This window comes from Rhinopithecus roxellana, chromosome 7 (assembly GCF_007565055.1).
Source record: "Rhinopithecus roxellana isolate Shanxi Qingling chromosome 7, ASM756505v1, whole genome shotgun sequence".
Taxonomy (NCBI): Eukaryota; Metazoa; Chordata; class Mammalia; order Primates; family Cercopithecidae; genus Rhinopithecus; species Rhinopithecus roxellana.
The window spans coordinates 90,056,828-90,066,993 of record NC_044555.1 but is presented as its reverse complement, the minus strand read 5'-3'; the positions used below and the strand labels follow the sequence as shown (position 1 = coordinate 90,066,993).

The 10,166-nt window shown below is 45.5% G+C and overlaps 1 protein-coding gene across 1 annotated transcript in view; it reads left to right on the top strand.

Moving 5' to 3' along the window:
- Nucleotides 1–548: 548 nt before the first annotated feature.
- Nucleotides 549–10,166, top strand: part of KLHL15 (kelch like family member 15) — a 48,292-nt gene continuing 38,674 nt past the window's right edge. Inside the window, exon 1 of the mRNA XM_010389368.2 lies at nucleotides 549–1,008. The gene's annotated coding sequence lies outside the window, so the exon portion shown is untranslated. The remainder of the gene's footprint in view (nucleotides 1,009–10,166) is intronic.

Genomic DNA, 10,166 nt, shown 5'->3' with positions numbered 1-10,166 from the left:
CGGGGGAAGCTGCGTCGGGCCCAGTCCGGGGCCGCGACGCGCGGTCGCCTGTTTTCCTCGGTGGGAAACCGCTGGCGTGGCGGGCCGGCAGCCGGGACGCAGGGCGCCGCGGGCGCGGGACAGCCTTCCCCGCCAGCCCCCCACCCACGTTCCCACACCCGCTCCCGCTCCCGTGGCGCCGGAAGTGACGCGCTTTAGGCTGAAAGATGGCGGCATTGGCGCTCGACCAGGGGGAAGGTAAACACCCGCCAGGCCACAGGCTGGCCCCCTCGGGGCGCCAGCAGGGGCCGAGGGGGGGCCTCCCGGGCCAGCTCCCCGCCCCCAACGGCTTCCCACCCCCCGCCCTCTCTCCCAGCGTGGCGGGCTTCCGCGTCGAGACGACGGCGCACGGGGCCCCGTGCCGGCCAGCCCCGCCTCCCTGGGCGGGCCCCGGGCGGCTCCCGCGGCCCGCAGGGGGCGCGCGGCCCGGAGCGGCCCCCGGCTCGTGGCCCCGCACGCCCCGCCCCTTCCCCGCCCCTTTCCCGCCTTCCTCCACCCCCGGCGTGGGTGATCCCGAGGCTCGGCGCGCTTCGGGGCAGAAGCCCGGAGACGCCGTCCTCGACGCTACCTTCTCTGGTGCTTCTGTCTCTGCCTGCTGCCCCCCAGCCCTTTCCCCCGCCCGCGGCCCCACTCGCCCCTCCGCCGAGCCCCGCCGGGTGCTGCGAGGCCCCCGGCGTTGGCAAGGTCGGTCCGGGCCCCGACGCCGCGCCGCCTCGTGCGGAGCCCGACTGTCTGGTTTCGCGACTCAGCGCTGTCTTCTTTCCCAGGACTTATCCAGAAGGTGCTGCAGGCGAGCACGCTCGTGCCCCGCCGGAGCGACCCGGCTCGTGCCGGGAGCGGCAGCTCGTAGACGTCTGAGGAGCCTGCCGAGTGCCGTCCCGGCGCCCGACCGCCCACCCATCGGCCCGCCGGCCCGGTTCTTCCTGATGCAGACTGCCGTCCACTAGAGGCTGGACAGGACCCCCCGAGGTACGTAGCCGCCCCTGGCCGCCGGCCTGCGGAGCCCGGGCTTCGCCCGCGGCCCCGAGCTAGGCACGAATTCGCCGGCCCTCTCTACACGGACCTGAGTCAAACATTTGGTAGACGCCGGGACCTCATTTGTCTTTGAGTTTACTTAAATTGTTTGAAATGTAATTTTTTTTTTTCCCCAGAGAGAGCGAGAAAGAAAAAGGAAGAAGCATAATTCAGCCATTTTTTGCAGCACACAGCTGCAGGTACCATGATTATTTTTTCCCTAACCCGTTCCTTCCCTTTAACAATTCAATTTATGCCTGAAATAGAACTATGCGAAATGCGAGGCATAAAACTAGGAATCGGAAGGTCTGGGTTCGACTTGGGTGACTCTGAGAAAAAATCGCGTACCGAGCCTCGGTTTCTTATCTATGAAATATAGTCGGTAGTACCAACATCGCAGGGTTGAGAGGACTATATGAGGTCATATATGTGAAAATAATCCTTAATTGTAGAGTGTTGTAAGAATGCAAGGCCGTTTTTTAAGTAACCTTTGCTAGAGTGGTTAATGTAGTGGCTAACTGTTGCTGCCTCTTTATTTCTATATTACAAATATAAGCAAATAAGTACGGAATGATAGTAAAGCAGTGCTGTGAATCCATAGATGTATAATAGTCACGTTGCTTGGCCTTCCTCCTACGAAGTGGTAACTGCTTATTTAAATAACGGTATTCTTTAATTCAAATGTAACGTTACTGTGGGCGCTTTGCTTTTCCTCGTTCTAGGCCGCTTTAGGCCCCTTTTCTTACTCTGAATATTTAGTTAACACCTTACATTTGTTTAGTCTTTTCTGTTTTCCGAATTTGTTTGCCTTTGTTGATCTGATTAAGTGGTAATTTAGAAAATGCCTTGCAGACATATATACCCTAATTTTAATGCCTGTTTTTCATATCTAGGGAGCAGGATGCTCTAATACTTCTACTAATTTGAAAATTGGTTAAGAGCTTATCAATGCATTCATGTTTCAGTAATCCTTAATTGATCTAGAAATGTATAGAACATTTCAACTTTTTAGCACTTAATGTAATTATATAATTTGATTCTCATTTTTAATCATCACAACATGTAGTAGGTGCTTAGAGTCACAGTTTATCAGTGGTAGGGGATGTTAACTTGCACTCTTCATTGCTGATTAATTTGGGGAAAGAATAGGATAGTAAATATTTGTGGTTTGAAAATTGAATTTATTTTGCCAGAATTTATATGTGTAACAGATCGGTATGGATCATTTTTACTTGGCACATCAAAAATATAGTATGATTTGGTTTAAATGGTCCACAAAAAGTGAAAGAGAAGCATTTTTGGGTATATTGTTATTTTTAGCTAACAAATGGTTTTGAGTAGTTGTGTTTTATTAAATTTATAATCGTCTAGTCCAATATCAGTTACCTTTTCAGAGTATGCTTTTGTGTTTTGTAAAAAGGCAGAATAATAGAAGTTGGACAGGATTAACAGTAAAAGGAAGAGCCTACTTCAAAGTGGTTGGTTTTATAGATTGGATTTATCACTTAACTTCAAGATAAAATTTTGACAAATCATTGCTTTATTGGGAATTTCAAGGTTTGACCTTCTCTCTACCTCGAGTCGGGTTATCTCAGAAACCTAACCTTGACCAGGGCAGGCTTGGCTTCATGGATGTTCAGAAGGGCCCCACACTTGGTTTAATAATCTGCATGTAAAACTGGGATTGTACAGTATAAGGGTGAATGGTAAAAGTTATGCTAATTTAAATTTTTAATTTTCCTTTACTCAGAACGACAAACATAAAATTTAAAAAACACCCATGAGAGCCGGGAGCGGTGGCTCACGCCTGTAATCCCAGCACTTTGGGAGGCCAGGAGTTTGAGACCAGCCTGACCAACGTGGAGAAACCCCGTCTCTACTAAAAATACAAAATTGGCAGGGCGTGGTGGCACACGCCTGTAGTCCCAGCTACTCTAGTTCCAGCTACTCTGGCGGCTGAGGCAGTAGAATCTCTTGAACCCGGGAGGCGGAAGTTCTGGTGATCCAAGATGGCGGCATTGCACTCCAGCCTGGGTGACAAGAGCAAAACTCCGTCTCAAAAAAAACACCGTGAAATAGTCGAGAGATACAGAAGAAAGGAAAAAGCTTTATATTTTACTGCCTTTAACGACTTTTTTTTTTCCTTTTTTTTTTTAAGACAGAGTCTTGCTCTGTCGCCCAGGCTGGAATGGAGTGGCGCGATCCTCGCTCACTGGAACCTCCACCTCCTGGCCTCAGGATTCTTGGGCCTCAGCCTGCTGAGTAGCTGGGATTACAGGCATGCGCCACCACGTCCGGCTAATTTTTGTATTTTTGGTAGAGACGGGGTTTCACCATGTTGGCCAGGCTGGTCTCAAACTCCTGGACTCAAGTGATCCGCCCACCTTGGCTTCCCAAAGTGCTGGAATTGCAGGCGGGAGTCGCCGCACCCAGCTTTTTTTTCTCTCTCTCTTTTGAGACACAGCCTCGCTCTGTCTACCAGGCTGGAGTGCAGTGGCGTGATCTCGGCTCACTGCAACCTCCGCCTCCCGGGTTCAAGCTATTCTCCTGCCTCAGCCTCTCGAGTAGTTGGAGTTACAGATGCGCGTCACCATGCTCAGCTAATTTTTGTATTTTTAGTAGAGACGGAGTTTCACCACATTAGCCAGGCTCCTCTCGAACTCCTGACCTCAAGTGATCCGCCCGTCTCGGCCTCCCAAAGTGCTGGGATTGCAGACGTGAGCCACCGCGCCCGGCCATCGCCCAGCCTTTTAACGCCATTTTTCCCTGATTTTGAACAAGAGTCCCCGCAAATGATGTAGGTGGCCTGTTGTCAAGCCTGGCCTTTCCCAGTGCAAATGTTTTGAGAGTGAATAATGTTAACTGTGAGGAGAATGAATCTTTAGCTTAGAGGAGGTGGATTACTTTATTAGCATCTATTTTCTCTGAATTGGAGTGCTGTATCTCATGTGGTTTTTATTGAAGAGAAATGAAAGATGGAGCAATGCGTGAGGCATTGTAGAACAGTGTTTAATCAGGAAGGCTCTGAAGTCAGGCGGACCCGAACTTCACAACTTACTGATAATTATATAGCCTTGGGCAAGTTACCTAACCTCTGTGAGCTTTGATGTTCTCATCTTTAAGTCGGGGATGGATACAAAACATGGAAGGTTGTGAGGATTAAATTTATCCGTCTTTCCAACAAATATTTATTAAGCACTTATTATGTGCCAAGCACTGTTTTAGGTGCTGGAGATATAACAGTCAATGAAGCAAAACCGCCAAATTGAAGCAGAAAGGAAACTAAGTAAAACGGATAATCTGTATTGCCATTTAATATACTGCAGAGAAAAATAAAGTGGAGGAGCATGGGGATTGTCTGGTTGATGGGGCAGATGGGGTTTTGCAACATTAAAAGAGGGTGTTTGAGGAAGGCCTCACTGAAATGACACCAAAGACCCTAAGGGAACCATATATATCTGGGGATAGTGTGATCCTGGCGGAGGGAACAGGTGTAGAGAGGCCTTAAGTTGGGAGTGTAGCTGGTTTTCAAGGAACAGCAGCACCAAGGGAGATAGTAATATAAGATTATTATTATTGCCATTTTAAGAATCATTGGAAAGGCTCTCATAATTCATCTCTGCCAAGGGTATATGTTGTATTGCTGCTGGTCCAAAAGTGGAAGACCTTTTCAGAATTTTAAATTTTAACTTTGGAAACAAGAAATTAGGAAAGGCAAAATATGTTGTCAGGTTTTCTGTTTTTAATGTAAGACCCTTAAAACTCATCAGGCTCAATCACTGAAACATATAAGAATGGATAGAAAAAAATATTCTTTGCTTTGATAAGATCTTTGAATTTAGTTAATGATATATATCATAGACTTTAATGATTTGCAGGAAATCTGTATCATAACAGCAAGACCTTCCAAAATATTTAGTTTGGTTGTATAATTCTTATGAGGAACTGAAAGGCTAACATGACAGTATTTGTGATTTCATGTTAGAATAGAACTTAGATAATTTGGGGTTTTATTCCCCAATAGAGACTTTTCCTAGAATTCTCACTGGATCCAATCTCTAAAGGCTAAGGGAAGCTGTTTTCCATGACATCACTCTTGGACTACTACTAGTCACAGTGTGGAATAGGCAGAGAAGCATTAAATTGAAGTCTTCTGATGAAAAATAGCATTCAAGCAGGAGTGTTTTTTTTTTATAAGGCTTCTTGTATTATAGGATGACTAAATGCTAAACATACCTGAAAAGTGAAGTAATTTGGTGCTAGTCTGGAGGCTGGAGGACCCAGGGCCCTCCTAATAGCTTAGTTAAATGGTCATTTGCAGTTTGGTCCTGAGTTATAAAAATATTTTGATGACAAGAAAGAATTTACAGTATTAAACACATTAAAGTTAACTTACACAACCGCTCCTCCCATATTAAAGTGAATTTTCAATTTGAGTAGTGTAATGAGAGTAAAGTGACCACTAGTAGAGCTAAAAATTTAGTCTGTCTTTAAATTTGTCTTTTGTTTTAGATTGGTATGTTGAGAAGTTGGCTGCTTTGTGATTGTTGAATTTACATTTTTTTGCTTTATAGGTTACAGAAGTGAGAAATGTTATGACTCAGAAATTAATTCTGTTTTTATCCGTAGTAAGCCTTTGCATTCTCTTTTCAGTATGCAACTGTGGCATTTTCTGCATAGACATCAATTTTGGTAGGAGAACAGTTTGGGGATGAAGATAGTATGAAATTATTTAAATTTTTCATTGAGGATAAGTATATTATATCAACCTGAGAATCTAGCTTTTGCATTGAATACGTTAAGCTTTTGTATGAATTTTCAAGCAGCTGTGGAAGGAATGTGAAAGCAATAAATTATTGCTTATGGCATAAACATAGAGGTTAATTTTGAAATGTCTTTTAATTAATTGCCTAGAATTTTGCCTTCACATCAGAATGACAGCCTTATAACTGAAAAGGAAGCATTTAATTTATTTGCCTTTAATTTCCTGTCCAGTTTTACCCCCCCTCCCCCCGAAACTTCTTTTTTTTACTGGTCACTAGAGAGTTTGAAGTGTTCAAAATTTCTGTGACATAAATAGCAGTAATAGTCTTCCAGGGCAGAGGTAGGAGTAAGAAGAGGTTGAGGTTTGTACGTGCACGTGTGTGTGTGTGTGTGGTCACTTATCTCTTATACTTTCAGTTCTCAAACCTGTGGTCTCAGGACTTCTTTTTACTCTTAAAAATTAGTGGGGGCCAGGCTTGGTGGCTCATACCTGTAATCCCAGCACTTTGAGAGGCTGAGGCAGGTGGATTGCTTGAGGCCGGGAGTTCGAGACCAGCCTGGGCAACTTGGTGAAACCCGGTCTCTACTAAAAATACAAAAATGAGCCAGGCATGGTGGTGGGCGCCTGTAATCCCAGCTACTCAGAAGGCTGAGGCAGGAGAATCGCTTGAACCCCGGAGGCAGAGGTTGCAGAGATCATGCCCCTGTACTCCAGCCTGGGTGCAGAGTGAGACTGTCTCAAAAAATAAACAAATAAAAATTAAGTCTGTTGCATGGTAACCTAAATAACTTTTTTTTAATGAAAAATAACTTTTCTAAAACAGTTAAGAACTTGGTGAAAAGATTAGCATTGTTTTAAATTTTTGCAAATCTCTTTAATATCTGGCTTAATAAAAGCCAGTGAGCTTCTCATCAGCTTCTGCATTCAGTCTGTTGCAATATCACATACTATGTGTAAACCTCTGGAAAACAGAATGAAAGTGAAAAAGACAAATAACTATTCTTTATTTGTGTATTTATTTTGAGAAGGAGTCTTGCTCTGTCACCCAGGCTGGAGTGTGGTGGCGCAATCTTCGTTCACGGCAACCTCTGCCTCCCGGGTTCAAGCAATTCTCATGCCTCACCCTCCTGAGTAGCTGGGATTAGAGGCATGTGCCACCACCTCTGGCTAAGTTTTGTATTTTTTAGTAGAGACAGGGTTTCACCATATTGACCAGGCTGGTTTCGAACTCCTGAGCTCAAGTGATCAGCCCACCTCTACCTCCCAAGGTGCTGAGATCGTGGATGTGAGCCACCGTGCCTGGCTGACCAATAACTTTAAAAAAATTATTTTGATAATAATTTTGACATTGGGAAACCCCTTTAGTGGGGACTGGAATCTTTTAGGACAACTGGATTCACTTGTCCCCAGATCATGCTTTGAGAATCCCTATACTATTCATTCTTAGGCACAAAAATGTGAGGCTTTCTTTTATTTAGTCAGTACCAAGTTTATGAAACAAGATACATTCTTCAGTATTTCCTTCCTGGTAGTATAAGTATGCTTTGTCATTTGGTCTAATTTAGGTTGGTTCCCCTCTTGGGAAAAAAAAAACCTACCATTTGAAATTCTGAAGGCCATGTATAAAATGTTTGTAAACCTATATGTGAAAAGTAAGGATACAGAATTTTTGTACATTGAACATTTTGTCAGTAAATGTTTCTTTCTCAAAGCCTCTTAAATTTTTCCTCCAGCACTCACTGATTTAAAGAATTCTTATTTAAGGTTTTTGTGTTTTACAATGATTTGTTTTCTTTTGGGAGAGTGGGGCTACACACTTCTTGTTGAGCATGCTGCTGCCGCCGCCGCTGTCTCTGCCATTGCAAAGTAGTTCTTATAATAGTTTTCTTCCTTAAATTGATATAATTCTGTACTTACATTTCTTTTTAGAGACAGGGCCTTGTTCTGTCGCCCCGGCTGGAATGCAGTGGCTTCATCGTGGTTCACTGCAGCCTCGACATCTTCAGCTCAAGCGATTTTCCTGCCTCAGCCTCCCAAGTAGCTGGGGCCACAGGAGCATGCCACCAAGCTCTGCTATTTTTTTTTCGAGACAGAGTCTCGCTCTGTCGCCTAGGCTGGAGTGCAGTGGCGTGATCTCGGCTCACTGCAAGCTCTGCCTCCCAGGTTCACGCCATTCTTCTGCCTCAGCCTCCTGAGTAGCTGGGACTACAGGCGCCCGCCACCGCGCCCGGCTAATTTTTTGTATTTTTAGTAGAAACGGGGTTTCACCGTGGTCTCGATCTCCTGACCTTGTGATCCGCCCGCCTCGGCCTCCCAAAGTGCTGGGATTACAGGCATGAGCCACCGCGCCCGGCCAAGCTCTGCTATTTTTTTAAAAATTTTTTTGGAGAGAAGAGGTCCAGCCACGTTGCCCAGGCTGGTCTTGAACTCCTGTATCAAGTGATCCTCGTGCTTTGTCTCCCAAAATGTTGGGATTACAGGCATGAGGGTGCTGCACCCAGTTAAAGAGTTATGTACACAGTTTTTTTTTTTGTTTGTTTGTTTGTTTGTTTTGAGACACGGTCTCACTCTATTACCCAGGCTGAAGTTCAGTGGTGGATTATAGCTCAATGCAGCCTCGGCCTCCCGGGCTGAGTTTATCCTCTGACTTCAGCCTCCTGAGTAGCTGGGACTACAGTCACACACCACCTCATCTGACTAATTTTTGTGTTTTTAGTAGAGATGGGGCTTCGCCACATTGCCCAGGCTGGCCTCGAACTCCCGGGCTCAAGCGATATGCCCACCTTGGCTTCCCAAGGTAGTGGGCTTACAGACATGAGCCACCACGCCTGACCCTGATCTGGTGTAAATCTGCATTATGATAAACCCTAGGGAAGCATGGGATCGGTAGAGAGGAGATTGAGGGTTCTCACTTAACGTTAATTCATTTATTCACCACCCTAACTTGATAATAAGATGACGACGATTATTAGTAATGTATGGATGGAAACCAAGATTAGGAAGTTAACAACATTTCTCTAGGTCACACAGTAAGTACTAGTAAGCACTTTGATTTCAGAGGTTTTGCTCTTTCCGACCACGCTATTTTGTATTTTTTGCAAATAGAATCTAATTTTTTTTTTTTCTGAGACAGGCTCTTACTCTGTTGCCCAGGCTGTAGTGCAATGGCGCCATCTCAGCTCATTGCAACCTCTGCCTCCTGGGCTCAGGCAATTTTCCTGCCTCAGCCTCCCAAGTAGCTGAGACTACAGGCACACACTGCCACGCCCAGATAATTTTTGTAGAGACAGGGTTTTGATATATTGCCCAGGCTAGAATCTAGTCTTAACTTTATTTCTAACTACTAGTTCTATGACCTTGAATAAAAAGTCAGTTCACCCGTGGACATTACAGTCTTTATCTGTGGAGTTAGAGTTGACCTGGGTCCTGAGTCCTGAGAAACTATACTCAGAAGGTGGGCTGGGGAGTTTCTTCAGAGTTAACTAGATCAGGCTTACTATTTTGGCTCTAGTAGCACAACATGAAGGGGCGTGATAATAAGCCTTAATATTACAGTGTACTTAAGGTCCATGCACCGTTCTGAGTGCTTTACATCCTTTAATTCATTTAATCCTCACGGCAACCTGTAAGGTAGGTTCTATTAATGTTAGTACCCCAATTTTTTTTTTTTTTGAGACAGGGTCTCACTGTGTTGCCCAGGCTGGAGTGCAGTGGTGCGATCTCTGCTCACCGCAACCTCCACCTTGTGGGTTCAAGCAGTTCTCCCACCTCAATGTCCCGAGTAGCTGGGATTACAGGCGTGAGCTACTGCACCTGTCCAAGTACCCCAATTTTTTTTTTTGAGACGGAGTCTCACTCTGTCACCCAGGCTGGAGTGCAGTGACGCCATCTCGACTCACTGCAAGCTCCACTTCCCGGGTTCACGCCATTCTCCTGCCTCAGACTCCCGAGTAGCTGGGACTACAGGCACCCACCACCATGCCCGGCTAATTTTTTTTGTATTTTTAGTAGAGACCAGGATGGTCTCGATCTCCTGACCTTGTGATCTGCCCGCCTTGGCCTCCCAAAGTGCTGGGATTACAAGTGTGAGCCACTGCGCCTGGCCTGAAGTACCCCATTTTTAAAGTTTTCGATTTTATACTTTTTAAATTAATCAATTTGAGATGGAGTTTCACTCTTGTTGCCCAGGGTAGAGTGCAATGAACTGATCTCGGCTCACTGCAACCTCCGCCTCCCAGGTTCAAGCGATTCTCCTGCCTCAGCCTCCCAAGTAGCTGGGATTACAGGTGCCAGCCACCACACCCGGCTAATTTTTGTATTTGTAGTAGAGACGGGGTTTCACCACATT